General features: G+C 43.2%; 1 protein-coding gene across 1 annotated transcript in view; it reads left to right on the forward strand.

Moving 5' to 3' along the window:
- The window catches only part of grnd (grindelwald), a 61,059-nt gene that overhangs the window by 22,529 nt on the left and 18,308 nt on the right, over window positions 1-20,222 (forward strand). The window lies entirely within an intron of this gene.

Here is a 20,222-nt window from a genome sequence, read left to right on the forward strand (position 1 = left end):
TTGCTCTCCGCCATTCCGTAACTTGTGGAGAGTTAGTCGGTTGATAGAGAGAGAGAAAGTTGGGGAAAGAAAATCGATGAATTAGCATTTAAACCCGCGGAAACCAGTCAATTTGAAAGAAATCGCCTATTTTAACCTAATCATCCTCAAATTTCTAAAATATATTTGAAACTTCAATGGTAGAGAAATGAAAACTGTTCGGCTCCATTCGTGTCGTTTTAGCAATCGGTAGCACAGGCTCTCAGTTGTCGCCATCATTATCACAGTTATGTTCACGCAAACGTTCACGCATGAAAATAAGCCATCCAGGAAGTGATGAAAAAGTGTTACGGAGATCTTCCAACGCACATTTATTTTACATTGAAATCCAGAGGTCGATTTGTTTCCATAATTGCAATAATTTTCCATATTTCACGTACTGTGAAGGTTAAACTAGCATCCCCATCCATTACAATGACTTAAATTCTTCCGCAATGTAAATACATGGCATTTCAGTATCTTAAGTTTTTTACTGAATCAAGAAGGATATCGGCTGGAGGTGACCGAAAAATTTAGTTAAAAAATAAGAAAAGTTCCGTTTAACTGAGTTTTCTTCATAAATGTGCGAGGGTAAAAGAAATGCTAATTTTCGGACAAATCCCTTTGCGAAACGAAGCAATTAACTTTTCCCCTCAGGCGTAACGTTAAATTTTCATCGCAATTCACCTCAGTTAGTAAAACAACTGGCTTTGAGAATTGATACGGTATCTGCATTTAAATTTGAGAGTAAATGGATTTTCAAACGTGTTATAATTATTCTTGAGTGATTAATATTTTTGATTATTAATGTCATAGTCTTTTGTGAAACATATTTCATTATTTATATATTTTCCATTAATAGATCATTTATTTTCCTTGTTGAAAACCAAGTAACAACGCATTTAAATTTTTTTGCGAGAAGAACTGCAAATTTCCGATCGATATTTTGGGTTTCCATGCGTGCATTTACTTAATAATGAATGTGCTTTGCACGCATAAGATTACTTATGTCGTACTCATTGGAACGCCAAGTTCATGAGCTCGATGTAGATGGGAAGGAGATTCAGCTCGATCCAGCCACAAAATACTGCAAGAGTGTGTTTAGAAAGTGCCGTTGCTGAAACACGACATCTTACATTCCTGGAATTCTATAAGCTGCAATCCCATAAATGAAACAAAGAAACCGATGTTTTGGATATTTTTCACCAGTGCAATTTCTTATCCCTCGATTATTTAAATATGCATCGGAGTAAAATACATTTTCCGACACACGCAACCTTGTTTACATATCTGGAACTCCAGAATAGTTGCTACCGCTGCCATCAACGCACACTCGGCTCGCACTTGCTTCAATACTCTGTCTTTCATGTGTGAAGGATGATTTAGATATTACAGCAAGCCACCGCTAGGGCGCGGGGCAGGAAGTGAATATACTGCTGACTAATTTTAATCCGAATATGGCCTGTCAATTCAGTCAATAAATTTTACGAATCATGGTTTGATCTTCGATATTGACTTGACGACCCGACTGGCTCCCGTGAAATTGAGACTGATAGCCTGATTACAGGACCTGAGGCAATTAAAGAGATGGAGGCCTTACCTTGGAAATCCTGCCTTCCCATCCATCCGCAGGTACTTGGACCAAGTGCGCATCCAATTGGATCAGCACGCCCTCTCGCCTCCCCTCCCCCACCCCTCGTCCCACGTCCTTTCATCTTCCGAACCCCGCTCTGGCTCTCCGCGAACCCTCATGAATATGCACCCCGATGCCCCCAGTGCACTCGGGCCCGAGCTTGCGATCAGTTCCAACCGTCCTTTCTCGCGCAACTCAAAAAAATATTCGAAATTTAAATTTGGAAATTTAGTCATTTCTAAGCTCAGGAGGTATCATATTCACAATTTAATCTCCGAGATAATTTTCATCATACCATTTGTGAAAGTTTGATCAATTTTAATGTCGCCGTTTTAATTATAGTAATTTTTGGTTTAGTTGTATATTGATGTATGATGATTTAATTTACGATTTGTAGTTAAACGGAACTAGTGGAAACTGAAAGGAAAGCGGGAAGTGAAAACTCTCGCGAAGGCAAAATGAGGCGACAAATAATAGAGCCAAATACGACTTGTTTAAAAAAGGAACCATTTTTAATTGCAGAATGATTGCCTTCCAAGGGGGGGAGGGTATTGGCTCGATTGGGAATCCTTTGCCCTCGATCAATGCTAGATACGATGACGCCAAAAATCCAAAAATAAAGCATCACTTGAAATGACAAATGACCGCTTACTCTGATGGCTGGTGGCGGAGGACTCTTTGCAACTCTCCCCGGATCGTTATAAATAGATGATGTGTGGCAATGAAGTATTTCTTGATGCGGGTGGTGGCAGGCGATGCTGGATAACCGGGCATGAAGATCTATGCGGTGAGAGTGGTCCGAGTGCTTATGGGAGTGTATCCCTCCATCCATTGTGATCACTATCCATGCTATGCCTCCGAAGTATTGGCTCGACAGTGCATTTTCATTCACTCAGTGCAACTATCAGTACTACAGGTTATTGGTCACAATTATGCAGTTCCACTTACAGTGAAAGAAAACTGAAAGGAGCAGTGATGTCACCGGTCAAACTCTGAAGAACCAGCCGGTGGTAAAGATCAGGGAAACAGAACTCAGTTTTGGTATTTTAAAGTATTACTGCTGAAGTTTTGAAGATAAATATGCCAGGGTGTCAGTGAAAGGTGAAATAAATAGAAGCAAAATCCTTAAAGGGCAAATAAGGGAAAATGTCGGAACAAGAATGAAAACGAAGAAAGCCATCACATGGGTAAATGTTGGATCACAAAGAGAAAAAAAAATTGAAATTATTGCCCGAATATGAGGGAATCCAGAATGAGCAGGAAGATAATCAAGCCGTCAGCAATGAAATAATTTTCCTCTTTCACGGAACATTTACTCCGGAGAAGAATAAATGAACAAGTTATTAGACAAGATGTGAGCCAATAGAGCGGCAATCTGAAGAACGACTGCCGCAGTTTGAATCACGTCTCTAAGTTACTATGAATGGACCATTATGCAATCCTGGCGTTATTTTGATTAAATTGCAAGACCGGGTTCCGCAATCCTCGATGTCCGGCCGAGTGCGAGCATTCTTCAGCCAATGCTACCGAGGCGGCCTCTTACACTCTGAAGTCCCGGTCAAGGCGAATGACACTATGAAATCGTTGCATTACTATTTTGTTCGGGGATTAATGGATTCGCCAGGAGCGGGCGAAACAGCCTATGAGCAAGAAGGAGGTCACTTCAAGGGACACCATACAACATGCAATGCCAATGTAACGGCCCAAACCAAATTCAAATCAGGGAAAGAGTTTTATTATTATCTGTTAGTCTATCGTTTCAGGTAGGTTTGCTATGTACACCGAATTTACGCCGCTCCATTTCTTAGCTCCGTCCATTAACACTACAATCCGCACTTTATAAACCTGTTCTTTCATTCCGCACACATCCTACCTACTTTCATTCCGTACAAAATGTCTAAATTGAGTCTATTCGTGCAGCGTTGGACTTCGACAGCCTTCAACATTCCACCGTTCATGAAAACGTTTCGAGCACAAACTTAGCTGCCTCCTTTTGAAATATCCCATCAACCCCACATCTTCGTTTGTTCTTCCTTCCGTCCATTTCACCATTTTTGAACTCAAATTCCTTCAATCTACGGCTCTCATATCAACTTCGTCCCCGAGCCGTAAAACCAAGCCCCAAACCAATACGTTCCCTGGTCTTTTCTCGATATCCTTGCTTCCTCCCACGCCTTTCGAGTGGCGTCAATAGCAAAACTCTTCCCGCATTAAAAACAATCAAAACGTAACGCTAGGAGTGCGCCTGACGTCGGAGATGGATGGAACAGTGAAAGAGGAACGCCATAATTGTTATTCCACCCCAGTTGCGGTCTCTCCCCCCCTGGCTCCTCCTCTTTTGGCCACCCCTGATCGCTCTCGCCATAAGCGCCATCGGCGGTGTCTCCAGACAACACCCCCCTCCCCCTACCCTCCCCCCCACCTGTGGCTCGGTCGCCCTCCCACGCAATCTCCCCCGACATTTTGGATTAGAGGGCTCCTTACCATATTAATCAATCCATTTATCGCAAGTGGTGACCTGCGAAGGCGGGAAGTGCCCCTGCCCCCATTCCCGCCCCCACGTTCCGTCCGTCACCCCCTCCTCGTCGGCCAGGGACTGCCTGCGTCCCCTTTCGGCGTGCGTCCTTTCTACGCGCACCTCTGAGTCGAGATGGCGGGTGTGAAGCCCCCGGCGGCTCCATTCCCTCCCAACCCAAACGAGACGGAGGGCAGCTGATGACCATCATATACTTTTATGCGAGGGATACTCTTTTTGCACGAAGCATTTGGGTGAGTGCTCTTCGCAAATGCATGTGGCATCGTGATGCCGCAGCTTAGAGAGGAGTTCGGAGTGGGTGTGGCTCCAAAACTTCACCAATTCATGCACTGCTATCCGAATTATCAAGTCATTTAGTTTTCTTCCCCCCCGCTGTCGAAAATTTTCCAGTCAACGAAAATTAGTATAAAATGTGTGCATTAAATATTTACTTACTTTTTACAAAGTATTTACTTCTTCTCTTCGACATGCTGCGTATATCTGCCTCAATTTTTGAAACTCCGTTTACCATAATTTTATTGATATATTATCTCGATAAATTTTATAGAGCACAGTTAATGATAATTAAATGTGACCTCTGAGAGGCTGTATGTAAGAGGAACAAAATATAGGAACAAATCTGAGATTCGCATCAATTCTTTGAATATCCCAAAAAAATTCAGGTCATCCATCCATTTCCTGGAATAACATGGAAATTCATGTAATTCGGGTACTGAAAGGAGTTTTTTTACGCTGAAAAAGTTCCACGTTAGTGTACGCGGGGCATTCCTTCTATAAAAATTTATGGGTTACATTAAAATCTCTGTTTTGGTTCCTAAGGTTTAACTTAATCGATGTGCATGGGGTTGTTTGCAAAATATGGTATTGAGTAATTCAGCTTGATTTTTGATTCCATTGATTGCGATTGATAGCGCAATTTTTCAACCCTTGATCAAATTTTTATTCTTTTCGATACTCTTGAAAAGACAGAGGGGACTTACTGAAACATTTTCATCTCAGATAACGAAATATCATTTCGAATAGCAATGGGAAGCAAGAAAGGCGATGGTAATACAATCACATAGTCTACATTTTCCCGTGGCAGTTATTGACCTTTTACAATGGTATTGTTACTCTAGCTGGTTCAGCACTTCATCTAACATTCTTACAAAAGCACACTAGATCCTATGATTAAACTCTCAGAGAGCTTTCACACAGCTTAATAAATGCATGCAATACTTATTAAATACTGATTTTATGCAATGAAGTAACGAAGAGACTCTTGCTTATTTAATGTGGAAAACCAGGAATAATCTGCATTGCCGAGATGCGATACTATATCGCGTTAATTATGTCTGAGTGCGACCGGAAATTCCAGGAGCATGAAAGATTGAACTTATGAATTCAATTAAATCCTATGGAATACTTGCCGATAAAATAAATAATGCAATCGACGGACAGAGAGTTCCCAGGTTCATTTGACAACAGAATTACGGACTCGATATGGGCGCCAGAGAAAATTTAATACTGATACCATACGGTACTTGAAATGATTTTTCGAACAAGGAATTACTGATGAAAACGGTAAATAATCAATTTACACAATATAGCAAAGTATTCATGAATTATAATGTTCCAAATTAATGATAAAATAACAAGTTTTCCTAATGGCCGCTGATCTACCATAACCCCAAGCTAAACGAATCTGTGACTTATCTGCAAATATTTTTCAATTGAATGAGGGCGCGAATGCGTAACACATACTAAAACATAAAAGAGGAGCTGAGGTTAATATTTTTTGTAGAACATGACGGTAACTCAGCAAACAAAATATGAAAGCCAATAAAACTCACCATTATGGTTAATAATTGTTATTCCCATTATAGCTAGTCTTGGTGTTGACTGGAAATGAGCAACCATTCGGAACAGCGGCATTCCCTTTGTCTCTCCCAACAAAACGCAATTCAACACTCTACTCTAAAATAAGCCCCTCTTCAAAACCGTATTCTTCCTTCCTTCCGTCCAACAACCCTATCCCATTAAAGCTTTTCCTCTGACTAAAAGATCTACAAGAGTTTTATTGACGAAACCGTATACATGGTGAGATTAGTGACTGTTCCTATTCCAAAGAGGCGAAGACTACATCGAGTGAGGATTAAAGAGCAATATTTGGCGCCCAACTAAAGTGGTTCGCGGGATCATCAAGAAGAGGGCATGAATATCAGGGCGAGTGATTACCAAGGGAATGATCAGTTTGGGCTTAGGAAGGGGAGAGGCACGGGCGATGCCATTGCAGTCATCACATCATTAATAGAGAGGAACAATAGGGCCAGGATGAATTTGGCTGTTTTGCCTAAACCTTTTAGCCGTCCTGCAAGAATTTCGCCTACCCCTACGGCCTTATTTGATTTCATCTCCCATAATGACCTTTCTGCCTCATCGTTGAGTATTCCTGGACCTAAGCTATCGTCCTCTACGTCATGTTCTCCTGTTATAGTTAGATAGATATTGTCGCAAGGACATGGGTCCCACGTGCAGCATCCGGCCTGCGGAGGGCCACGAGACCCTAACCCTCATTTACCCCCACAGGGCAATGGTCAATGCTGGGCTCGCCTCGACGTCACTCCTTAAGGATGAATAACGAGTACCGTACCTGCTAAGGACGGTATATAAGGGCCCCATGCCTAAGGGAGGTCAGTCTTGTGTCTTGCCTCGCATAGGATCGTTAGCTAGGTCGTGCTACCAGTGCGACCAGCCGGCGACCGTGAAGGGGATCGTTGGTTAGGGAGTGCTTCCAGTGCGACCAGCCGATGACCGTGAAGGGGATCGCTGGTTAGGCCGTGCTACTAGTGCGACCAGCCGACGACCGGCAAGACCGAGCAGGGTTTACTGACTTATCCCGTGAGTGTACGTGGATTGTTATATGTCATACAAGGGTTTTACTGTTCTTGTTGTATGTCGTGTGGGTCTCTAGACAATAAATGTATTTAAAGTAAGATATGACTTCATGCTTTATCGACCCGTCCTTCCCCACCTATGTCCCTCGCGACAATATTTAAGCTTGTTGGCCTAAGCTCTTTACCATACAGTGCTTCTATATATTCCTTCCATCTCTCTTGGATCTTTCCTGTGTCAACTATTATCTTACCCGCCTTATCTCTAACTGTTAGCCCAGATCTCCCCTTCTTCATTCGCGATAGTGATTTAACCTTGCTGTACAGCGCACCGATTTCGCCCTCCTCTGCAAAATTTCCATATCCCCACTCTAAGTCTACCACCACGCTTATTTTGCTTTATTTGTTGCCTTGCTGTACAGCGCACCGATTACGCCCTCCTCTGCAAAATGTCCATATCCTCACACTGCGTCTCCCACCACGCTTCTTTTGCTTTATTTGTTGCCCGACTTAGTTTATTATTTAAATCTATGTACTTCATTCTACTTTATCCTGTTTTCACATTCTTACATTTCCTTTTCTCAAATATCTCCTCCGTGATCTCTGGCTTCCTTCCTCATTTCCGATTTACGGTTTCTATAGTTTCTTTTCCAGCTTTCGATATCCCATTTTTATATTTTCTTATTTTTCCTCGGCTCTACCCAGCTCCGTTTTCTATCTCATGTTTTGTTCAACTTCCTGCTTATTCTTCCTTCCTGTCTATCCAATTAATGGGTCTGCGTTCAATCTCCTACACGGCCTTTCCTGGCTTACCTTTTTGAATCGGGCACTGCCCTTCATGACTACTAAATTGTGATCCGAGTTCGCATCCGCCTCTAAGAAACTGCGTATTAATCATGCCATTCCTAAATATATGCCTAATCATAGCGTAGGCGAACTAATACTTTTCTGAGTCGCCTGGCATTTTCCACGTATACCTACGCCTTCCATTTGTGGAGTCTAAACCAAGTTTTGGTCATGACTAAACCCTCTCTCTTGCGGAATTTAATTTCTTTCTCCCCACGGTCATTCCTCATTGCTATACCGTAGTCGCCCACCTCATCACCACCTCTTCCTTCGCCTACGGTCGCATTCCAATCCCCCATCACTATCAAATGTTTCCCTGCATGAACACACGCGATTATGTCCTCTAACTGATCCCATCAAACTCTTCCTCCTTATGATTGCTCGGTGGTTTGTGCACTTGAACAATGAACAATTTCTTCGGCTCTATTTTTACTTCTACTTGTAATAATCTAACTGTTTCTTGCTCCCTGCTAACTGCGGTCATTCCTGCCTATTTTATTCAATAAAAATTTTTGCAACTCCTCGCTGGCTTGTCTCCTCCGCTATATATTTATGCTTAACTATCACTACAGCAATCCATGCTTTCATTCCATCTCAACTTGCACAGCCGTAAAACGTCTATATTGCCTCTTTCTACCTCTCACTTTGTATTTTACGATTGTCCTGTTTCCTCAACAGTGTCCTAACCTTCCATATTCCTCTTCTAAACAATGTATTCTATCTATGATTATATTAGCAAGACGAAAACAAACGAAGAAGCGTAATGCATTGCGGGAAGGAAAGACTAAAGGTTGCAAAGAATAATTTGCAGGAGGCAGGACGTGCTCGCAGGGTTGTCAGAAAGAGACGATGACGCGACGCTGCGGCAGAGGCGCCGTGACTCTCCCCCGTGCAAGCCTACTCTCCGTGCGTTCCTAATGTGGCCTGATTACATTACTGTATCGTTTCTCTCTTATCTGTTCACTACATTTCCTTTCTACTCGTCTAATTGCACCTAGTTCGTTAAATACCGACTTCGCCTTCTTCTCACGTCCGTCCGTCCATGAAATTCCTACCAAGTGTAAAACGCAAATGTTTGCTCTGCTCAAGATGCCTAATTTTTTTGCCCATAATTTTATTCGAGGTCTTGCTCATTTGTTTCTTTTATTCAAGAACTTTTCGATTCACTATTTCTTTGGCATCATACGGGCCAAAATTTCTGTCAATAATCCGATATCAGGTAAACGACAAAATTTCTACGAATATCTGATCTGATAATGGGATGCCGACATTTTTTGCGAGAATGGTGCGTGGCTCCTCTGAGCTACGAAGGATTCGGAGGGAAGATTTGGAGTACGAAGACCGATGATGAGCGGCCTTCATGCAAGCGGGCCGTATGCGCTTGTTCCCACGGTTGCGTCGGTCGTGCAAAGCAGAAAGAGCATCAATTGAAGATGTATCTCAAACGCCGCTCGTCGAATCCATTTGTTTATTTTTGCACCAAAAAGGACGAATAGCGCGGATAGATTCAACTCTCGACGACAATGCTACGAGTCATCAAATAAATAGCATCTCGCTCCGATATTCTACAAATCCTTAAACTCTTGTTTCTCGAAATTGTGTTTCACAAAGTTATCTCTATCCGTGGATGAGGGCTGTTAAAGTGAAGCTGCAGGAAAAGAGGAGAATTAACTTTTACTTTATGAATGGACTAAAGAATGAAAATGTGGTAATGAAGAGGTTATTGCTTTGAATCGATGAATATTTTTGTCTGACGTTTCTTTTGAAAAAAGGTTTTACATCGGTCACAAAGCGGTTATTGCTCTAAAATTCTATGCATATTTTCCTCGACCAAAAAAATTGCGTGCCACTTTCAAATGATTTAGACCGAAAATCGAGTCAAGTTGAGAATCACGGTTAGAATCACGTTTCAGAAAATGTACAGCACAGAATTTTGGAATAAAAGCAAAGACTGAGCAAAACATTAATTATAAAATAGATGAGATAAGATTACTGACATCAAAAATCTTTCATTGGGTGTAGACTTAAAATTGAGCCATATAGAAGTCAAGTATCACTTGGCGGAAGGTCGGAAATTGCAATGAAAAAGTAAGAGGGAGGTGAAACTTCCTTTATTGCGGCGACATTTTAAATAGAAGGGATGAATTTGGGATCCGTGAAGGAAAAATGTAATTAAGGAATTAGATAGAGTTGAGAGAACATCCGCTAGAGTTGATGAATGACTACGAGAAGAGCGTAAGCATCGCGGGTGTCCTGTGGGAATTAGTTTGGTAGCGTCTTGACTCAAAAAGAGAGCAGGAAAGGCTTTAAAGAGAGATACAGGACCCTTGAGTTTTCTTGTGACGCAGAGGGAAAAAGGAATGGCACCCAAATCAGGTCCTCCTGGGAAAACAACCGACACAGGGAAAGGATCTGGCCCTCCTACCCTGATGTGTGAATTTCACACGCCGTATAGGGCTTAGTACTGGGTGAACTCTACCATCACCTACCAAACCGACCTTCGGGTTGATTACTGTGTTTATGGTTTATATATATATATATATATATATATATATATATATATATATATATATATATATATATATATATATATATACATATTCATATATACATACATATATTATGGTTATGTTATATATTTATGTATGTACACACACACATATATATATATGTGTGTGTGTATTATATATAATACACATATAAATGTATATTAAAGCTAATGAATGAAGTAGTAATAATAATAACAGTGATTCCACTTGCATATACCCTTGCTCCCCCAGCAGCATACACTTGTGGCAGCTTGTTCGGTGTTGTGCATACGTAGACTCACTGAAGTTATTCGATTAAGTCTTCGGGTAGTACTGAACTATTGTATCTTAAGGGAGTGTACTTACTGAGGTAATTCACTAAAAGTCAATAGTATGATTATGTGTCTAATAATCTGGAGATTAAATATGTGTGTGGACCGAGCACAATGAGTCACCTCTCTAATAAACGCAATAGTTCCACCCGGAGAAATTCATTGTCGATTCACAAGATTTCAGCTCCAAGCTTGAAAATAGATTTTATTTATTGTATACAAGCATGAAATAATTGAGCAATTTTGGTTAAATGGATATAATATCCAGCACTTTTCTTTGATGCTAAAGAAATAAAAAGGTTTTGAAAAACTGAATGGCGCATCATTCCTAGAAGCAAAAGGTAAACTTCGACGGCAATTATTTCGCGGGTATATCACTTTGAATGGAATTTTCCTTCATACATCAATTTTTCATTACGTAATAAGGCTAATCCAGGAGAATAATAATGAACTGGAGTGCAATTAATCACAGGAAACGGTGCAGTGGGAGGTAGTCTTTCATGCATTCGTGATCAAAATTGATGAGAGGGGAAAAATGGGAATTGCGAAGCGTTCCCCTTTTGCTCTACCCTCAGATATTAGTTTGAAATGGAAAATACTACCTTGATCAAAAAGTTCCCGGAATAACCACCGTGTGGCGCTCCCATCGTTCCGATTTGAGTTCTGTTTTTTTTGTTAAATTGGTACATCTGTTGTTGATATTCCCTTTAAATCTTAGTGTCATAACTTGACATTTGCAAAAGTTACGTAGCCAAGAGTACATCTATCTCTGTGTGTGTTGGCGATTTTTTACAATTTCAGAAATGGATTTAAATTTGCAACAACGAACTTGTATTAAATTTTGCGTAAAAAACGGATTTAGTGGCGCACGGACGTTGGAAATGTTGGAAAAGTGTTTCGGCAACGATTCTCTAAAAAAAACGGTCGTTTACCAGTGGAACGAGCGGTTCAGAAGTGGTCGTGAGTCAATCGAAGATGATGAACGCAGTGGCAGACCATCGACATCGAAAGTCGGTGAAAAAATTGATAAAGTAAAAGAAATGTTGGTCAATAACCGCAAATTAACCATCAGAGAAATAGCGGAGGACTTGAACATTGCCTATGGATCCGCCCAAGACATTGTGGTTAATGATTTGGGTTTCCGTCGTGTAGCAGCAAAGTTGGTGCCGAAAGACCTCAATTTCATGCAAAAAAGAGACCGTGTTGACGTCGCAAAAGACATGATTTGCGAGGCTGAATCCGATCCCACATTCATCAAAAGGATCATTACTGGAGACGAGACGTGGGTTTATGAGTACGACACGCAATCCAGACATCAGGCAAGTGAATGGCGTTCACCAAATGAGCCGAGACCAAAAAAACCACGTCGTTTTTAGTCAAAAAAGAAGGCAATGCTGACGGTTTTCATGGATTACAATGGTGTAGTGCATCATGAATTTTTGCCAGAAGGCCAGACAGTAAACAAAGAGTATTATTTGGGCGTTATGAGACGTTTGCGTGAAGCAATTCGCCGAAAGAGACCAGAAATGTGGGCAGAAAACTCGTGGATTTTGCACCATGATAACGCACCGTCGCACAGTGCTATCATTATTCGTAATTTTTTGACGAAAAATGCAACAAATACCATCCAACAGCCACCGAATTCACCTGATTTGGCTCCCTGTGACTTCTTTCTGTTCAATCGAGTTAAAAAACCATTACGGGGAACGCGTTTTAGCAGCCGAGAGGAAGTAATGGAAAAATCGCAGGAAGCACTGATGGACATACCGAAAACCGAATATAAAAAATGTTTCGAGGATTGGATCAAGCGCTGGCATAAGTGTGTTGCAGTCGATGGGGATTACTTTGAAGGGGACAATATAGATTTAGATGAATAAACTTGTATTTTTAATTTTCTGAATAAATTCCGGGAAATTTTTGATCAAGGTAGTATTTCATCAAAATATGGGCACTTGGAAATAAAATAAAAGTAATGCGCCCGAACGCTTTTCTTTAAAACAGAATTCAACGATTTAGTCTAACAAACCAATTATTATGTCATGCATATGTATAGTCAGGTATGTTCGTTTTGTTAAATCAGCCCATATATATTTAGATGCACGCATTATTACATATTTGTGGCTCCTTTACACCACACGTCACAGTTAATGGCTAGCCAGGAACGTGCAAAATCTTCCTTTAACTCAATTGAGTTTTATAAAATCGCCAATACAGTAGAAAGGCACGACTGTGTCGAATTTACCATACCAGTGATCCATGAGCAATATCACTTGACCAGAGGAGTGAAATTAGTCCCTTCTGGCCTCCTTCGGTGTGAGATATCTTAAAATGATGCAGAACACAAATTCTAAACCATGCCTAGCAAAATGCCTCGAGGGCATGTTATGCTATGGAGTTAATTTCTCCGACGCTTTTGGTAACTAAACCTCGAGAAAACTCTTAATTTGTCAAGCATTAAAGAAACGGTGACATGAACTGTACGCTTAAGACGAAATTAAAATATTTGTAAAGGCATGGTAGTCCGTTAGATTACTGACCGGAGGGCGCAAGTTAGATGCCGCCCGCAGGAGCCTCTGGGTGACCTCACTTCCACTTTGAGCAGTGTGACTTTTCGGTTATCTTCATTGGAAACCATGAACGGCGCAGGGCGAACAAACCTCCTACTCTTGCTGATATGTGAGATCCGCCCAACATTGGGATTAGTACTGGGGCATCTCAAACCATCACCCGATCTATTTGATCGGGTGCATCCATTAATGTCTCATCACAAACGTACACGAATCATGGGAGTCGGTGCATACATATATTGAGTTCTGCTTTTTTTAATTCCATTATATAATGGCGGAGGCAAGCGTGCATGTCCCAAGAGCAGCCATAAATAATTATTGGAGTGAATGAGTTTGTGCTACATAGTCATTTGTGCTTGGACTATTAAACACTTTCCCAAAACAATTTGCAAGCATTTTTCAAGCAATACCAACTCAAGTCCTGACCTACTTCTTACCTTAAATACTACGTGACTATAATTTTGCGATCACAGACCAAGTTTTTCTCACAAACTATACAATATATTTTTTTTTTGCCAAATGTATGGAATGCCTGGGATTGTTGACGTCGACAAGGTTTTATTCGTACATGTGTCAACTTCCGCGGCCAGTGATACTTTCTTGAGTTTCCGTGATACCGTAATCGAGGGGCCAGCCTTTGATGAAGGGGGACAGTCTCAATCGGATACATCTTCCCCCGCTGTCAACCGTGATTCTCGGGGAGTTGGAAGCCCGTGAAGCAAGGATTGCGGGGAGAACGCGTCGTTGGCGTGGCCAGAGAATGGAAGGACGCAGGATGATCCGTCCTCTTTTGACGGGGTCACGAAATCCCGCCAAACGGCGAATAAATACTCATTTATACAGAAACAGATATAAGGAAAAGGGATAGGAACACACATAAAGGACGAACACAATAGAGGTGGGGAAGGCGGAATCGAACGGATTACAAGAGTAAAAATATTTCCTTGACCGGGAGTCGAACACCGGGTCTTTCTACTAGCAAGAATCGGGGCGCTTGGCGACATATTAGACCCACGGATCTCAATGATAATTACGTTTCCTCGATAGCTCAAGTGGTTAAGAGCATCCGCCCGGCAAGTGGAAAGATCCGTTGTATATATATATATATATATATATATATATATAACACTTTTTGAAAGTCTCACGGACGTGAATAATAATGTATAACACTTAGCACTAGTGGACACAGACAAAAACACAGAAACACAAAAAATAGTGAGTCTCTTTTTTTGTGTTTCTGTGTTTTTGTCTGTGTCCACTAGTGCTAAGTGTTATATATTATACATTATATATATATATATATATATATATATATATATATATATATGTGTGTGTGTGTGTAAATATATATATATATATTTCTTCTTCTTCTATATATATATATATATATATATATATTTATTTATATTTCCCGAATATTTATAAAATACTGATAAAAAAATTACGAATTTAATAAAAAAATTACGAATTTAATAGCAAAATGTATGACAGTTAGTATTTACAAATATCATCAGGCACCTCTATTGTTTACGTTCTATTATAATAATGTATTCGACATCCTGAAGCGGAACATAGCCGGACTAATATTCGTTTAATTCTTAGTAAGGCTTTAATCTGGAAACTAAGTATTAACCGCGGTGAAGGGAGGCATTCTCTTGCCTCTTTTCGTCAAAAGTAGTTTCAACTCGCCAAACGAGTGGTGTTTGCTGCCTGATTGACCGTTTTCTCTTGTCTCCCTGCCACGCTGCCTGACTTTTGAACTCTGCGAGATGGATGGGGCGACGCCTCCGATGAGAGAGCCGCCCGAAGCACACATCGGACTGCCGCGAATCAGCCATTCACAGACGCATCGGCGAATGTCGTGGGATATTCACAAGGAGCCGCCGGCGTTGTATCGACCCCCTGGGACACTAACGAGGCTTCGACATACTGCATGCATGTGTGTACGTGTCGGGAAGGAGCCGCTCACGCACGTTCCTCGGATTGGTCCGTGCCGCCTGCTCAACCCGAGGATCTAATCTTTGCCGCTCGCGTCAATGAGGGATTAGCGTGACTGTCGCTCCAGGAAATGACCGATGGACAATTTAATCACCGCCTCATCATTTTACGGAAAATACCGTCTCCGAAATAAATAGAAAATGGAAAAGTTAAAATAAGAAACTAGTTATGTTAAATGTTGAGTCAGTGCGACTCAGGTGCGCATGTTCATGTTAACGCTCGTATTTCTTCAGAATCCGCGTGTAGGGCGACGCGCGCAAATACGGTAAGCCAAAGGTTTGTCCCAAAAGTAGCGGGACTGAGTCTATTAAAACGAATTTACTGTCGAAATTAATAAGTTCATTCAGAAGTCTTCAAAGTAGCACCACTGTGCGTTAACCTTGTGCGAGCGAGTTTTCCACGACTCGTACGCCTTCTGGAAGGCGGTGCGCGGAATACTGCTGAGCTCCCTCGTCACGGTTTGTTGTAACGCTTCCACCGTGCCGTGGTTTTCAGCGCGGATATGAGGTGGGAGAAGGGGAAGAAGTGTGGTGGGTAAAATACTTGGATCCTCGCTCTCGTGGTCGAGAAGCTCTTGGCGGATCCGCGTGGGAGACTCATTTTGTTCGTCTCGCGGCACCAACTTCGCGCACACCTTTCTCATGACCTTTTTTTCGCTCACAAGTCGATGTTTATCACTCTTAGGGGTGTCAAGTTCATTGCACGCGACCTCTTAATCTGCGATCCCTGTTTAGCAAAGCCTTCACTCTGGCAAGATTTTGACCACTTATTTTGGGTTCGAAGGGCGTCCTGGACGTTCGGTGTCTTCAGCATCTTCTCTATCCTCCCGAAACAACTTTTGCCGCTCAAAAACATCCAATCTACCTATAGCGTTATCATCATAAGCTGCCTTGGGCATGGCACCAGTCTCTTTCGCGGTTTTACCCAGTTATATGCAGAATTAGATGGCGTAGCGCTGCTTCAACAACTAGTTCATGACGGAGCGTAACAAAGTTACGTTATGGAGGTTTCGAAAAAGGATGGTCGGCGCTCCGCAAAGGCTGGGAGCCAACTGTCACCGGCCTTCATCCTCCCCCCCCCCGTTGAACCCAGCCAGGGGAAGCTGTCGTCTATTCGGGAAAAAAGAGTCACACTGATTTTGAGACTGACATTGTACATCACTATAATGCCATATTACATTCGTGGTAATCCATAGATTTAAGGGTGTGTTTTGAATGACCGCTAATTACTATTTTCTAGTAAATATAAGAACCTCATCATTCTTTTTCCTAAATTATTCCCTTCAAATTTCTTCACACTTTTTCCATCATCAGCCATCTCGCCGCCCACTTTAATTCCCAGCATAAGGCCACCCCGTTCTACTCTTAGCATTATCTCTGGGTGTATGCATTATGTTGGGAAGTGGTGTCGATGAGGTGAAAGCCTCTCTCACCACTGTGCCGGTCATTGGCCATCCCCTTCCTCATCTCGTCTCTCTCCGCGATTGAGTCCTCTGGCACGCCGGTCCTGCCCCTAGTCCCCAGCGCAAGCAATAGAGACTTGCGTCGCTTACCATATGTGTACCCTACTCTCCCTTGGGGCTCGTCCCTTCGAGTCGACCTTTCGCCTGGCCTTGCTGCTGACGCGGCCCTGACCCTGGTGGTGCGCGGTTGCCGCTCTCCATCGCCCGGCGACTCAAACCTCCCCCGCCCCTAATCGCCCTCCTTTGCTCTCTCCTCCGCGGAAGTCGCCCTAATTTCGCCCTTCCGGCCCCCTCTAATACCGACCACGGGATACGACAGCCATGCCGTTCGTTCCGAAAAATAAATACTAATGCATTTCGCAATCCTTAAAAAGATGTGTCCCTGATACGATACGAGGATCGAAGGTTAGTGAGTTACTTGAATAAATTTTAAACGATTAAAAATGCCGAGAAATTATTCTGGCCTACGATTCTGTGGTGACAAAGACCAACGAATTGTACCTTGCTATGACGTTTCTTTAGATACAATATTTACCTGAAAGTCATCATATGGATTTGACCAGGAGTATTGTCCGTTGGAATTCGTTTCGCTATAGGGGTTACCGTTGTTAAGTAACCCCCCTGCCGCATTGAAGGTAAGGTAAAGGAAGGTTCTTTTTAGTCAAGAACCTTCTGATACACGACATTTTTTGCTTTTTTATCCGGCGCAAGAACAAATATAGCGGATGGCTAACCAACACGAGAACATGTCACATATTTTTTTAATGAAGTTTTCTCGGGTCTTCCACCGGGTCAGGGGTTCCATGTTGGCCGACGTTTCGCTGCCCGACTCGTGCATTGCCCTCAGGAATGATGATTGCCACTCGTTTCAGTTTTTTCAGTTTTAAAAGGCCTTTATTTCCGTGAAGCACAGTTTTACAAGAATTTATATAAGATATATATTGAAACATAATAAAAACAATACGGAAACCCCGTTTTATGGATATACTCCTCTTCGGGTTGGAAAAATGAAATAAGGAAAGGCTACAAAGATGGTAGCGGTTGCGGAAAAACCTTCGATATGTTTTCGGCGGGAGCGGTATCGGCCCGGCTTACGCCCGTGGGCGGAGGGAAACCCGTCAAACCTCCGCCAGGCCAACGAAGAGGAGTGAACAGCAAGTAGCAAACAAAACAACAAAGTAACAGGCAAAATGTAGCAGTAATAACAATGGATAAATTAATAAAATTAGGTAACAAATGATAACGATACATAATAGTTGTTCTTTAAAGTCACTTCACTATAGTCACTTCATTATGTTTGTTAGGTCACTGGGTCACTGATAACTGATGCGCCCTTTTCTTCTGCGGGGTGGGCGGAAGAGCGGCAGGTCTGGATCCGGCTGCAGACATGGTGGGAGTGGCGGAATAGTGCGGACCTGGTGAGGTGGGTCCACGTCAGGGTATTGCCACTCGTTTTTTTACAGTCTTAAAGGTTTTTATTTCCGGAAAGCAAAGTTTCACAAGAATTTATAAAATATACATTGAAACATAATAAAAACAATACGGAAATCCCGGGCGTTCCAAAGGAGTTTACGGTCCATCAGCACTCCAAGGTAAGTAACTTCAGATTCCCACGGTAGGATGACTCTGCTCATAGATATGTTCACTCCTGAGCGCCCACCATTTCCAGGTTGGAAGATGATCGCCTTCGTCTTTTTGTCCGTTAATCACAAAACGCCATCGGCAGTACCATTCAAGGAGCTCTGCCACTGCGTTCTGCAGCCTTTGCACCGCAGTCACCTTCCGCCAGGAACGGCATAATAGGGCCGTATCGTCAGCATAAAGAGACAGGATTTCAAGATTCCCTCCTCGAGTTGGAATATCGTGGGAGTAAATATTATAGAGCAGTGGCCCAAGGACGGAGCCTTGAGGCACGCCGGCGGAGATCCGACGCACCCCCAAACCCGCCCCTAGCCACTGTACTGTGAATGTCCTGTCTCTCACGTAGGAGTGAACCATCTTGATTGCCCAAGGTGGGAAATGGAGTCGCCTCATCTTCAACAGGAGAACCGGATGCCAGACGCGATCGAACGCCTTACTGACGTCGAAAAAGGCTCCGGCTACCACCGTATTCCTGTTGAAGCTGTCGGTGATGAAATCTGTCGTTCTCACCAGCTGATGGACTGTGGAATGCTGCGCACGGAAGCCAAACTGTTATTCCGGAAGGATTTCATTCTCCCGGACGAAGTCAGTCAGCGGCTATTGCAGCAGTCGCTCGAATATCTTTCCGAAGCCGTCGAGCAAGTAGGTAGGCCGGAATTCTCCGGGATCCACCTCCAATTTTTGTGACTTCGGCAGATAGACGATTTTCGCCCTTCTCCAAGTGGTCGGAAAGTAGGAAATCCTGACAGAGCCATTGAAGATCGCTGTCAGGCACCTCACTGCTGCCTTCGGATTACAACATTTGGAATGTTATCACTTCCTGGGGCCTTCCTCACGCGGAGGTGACGTATTGCCCCGATTACGTCCTTCTCGTGGAATCTAGGAATTTCCGAGGCGTCTTCTCGATCGGCGTCTTCAGCTCTCTCTGACGCCTCTATTTGCCTCTCTATCTCAGCAGAGGCGGAGTTCCCAGGATTGGGTGAAAAGCTGCTGGCTAGGTAGTCAGCGAGCATTTCCGCCTTTTCCTTGGGAGATCGTGCCACGCTCTCTCCGTCTATGATTAATGGGTCTTCTCTTTGGGGTGCCCGCAGCTTCCTGCACATCTTCCACACCGCCCCGATGTCGTCATTGCCGTCTTCTGAAAGGAGTTCGTCTCGCAGGTGTGCCTCCCACTAGTCTGCTCGGACTTCCTGGAGGGCGTCCCGCACCGCAACGTTAAGCTCAGAGAGCTGCGTCCGCACATCTGCTGTGCGGTATTTCTGCCATTGGCGCCGCACACTGTTCCGTCGCACGATGAGGCCACGAACCGCCGCTGGAAGCGGAACTCGAAGATACGAGTTCCGATGCTCTTTAAGCGGTATCGATGCTTTCACCACGCCATCTACTGTGCGATTAAGGTAACTGACCAAACGGTCAGCCATCTCTGGTGAGGTCGGTTCCAATGGCTCTCGTGGCAGCTCCCCAGCGATGACGTTGCGGAAACACTTCCAATCAGCCGACGACAAGTCTAGGCGGCGAGTCGAAGGGAACACAGGAATACGTTTCCCCACTGCTAGGATGGTGGGGTTATGGTCCGAGGACAGTTCAACGCATGCGTACATGCTAAGAGACGTCCTTACATTTCAAGCGATCGCAATGTCGAGAACGTCCCCTCGACGGAAACCCGGTGTTTTGGCCGCCTTATATACATGCGCGCTCGGATTCAGGTGACTTTGATTGGCCGGACGAAGGGGCGCTTCCAGATTGATCGCAGGGTCGTTGGGCTTTGCTCCTTTCTCTTCTCGCCTC

This window comes from Hetaerina americana, unplaced genomic scaffold (assembly GCF_022747635.1).
Source record: "Hetaerina americana unplaced genomic scaffold, ioHetAmer1.1.p SCAF_7, whole genome shotgun sequence".
Lineage (NCBI taxonomy): Eukaryota > Metazoa > Arthropoda > Insecta > Odonata > Calopterygidae > Hetaerina > Hetaerina americana.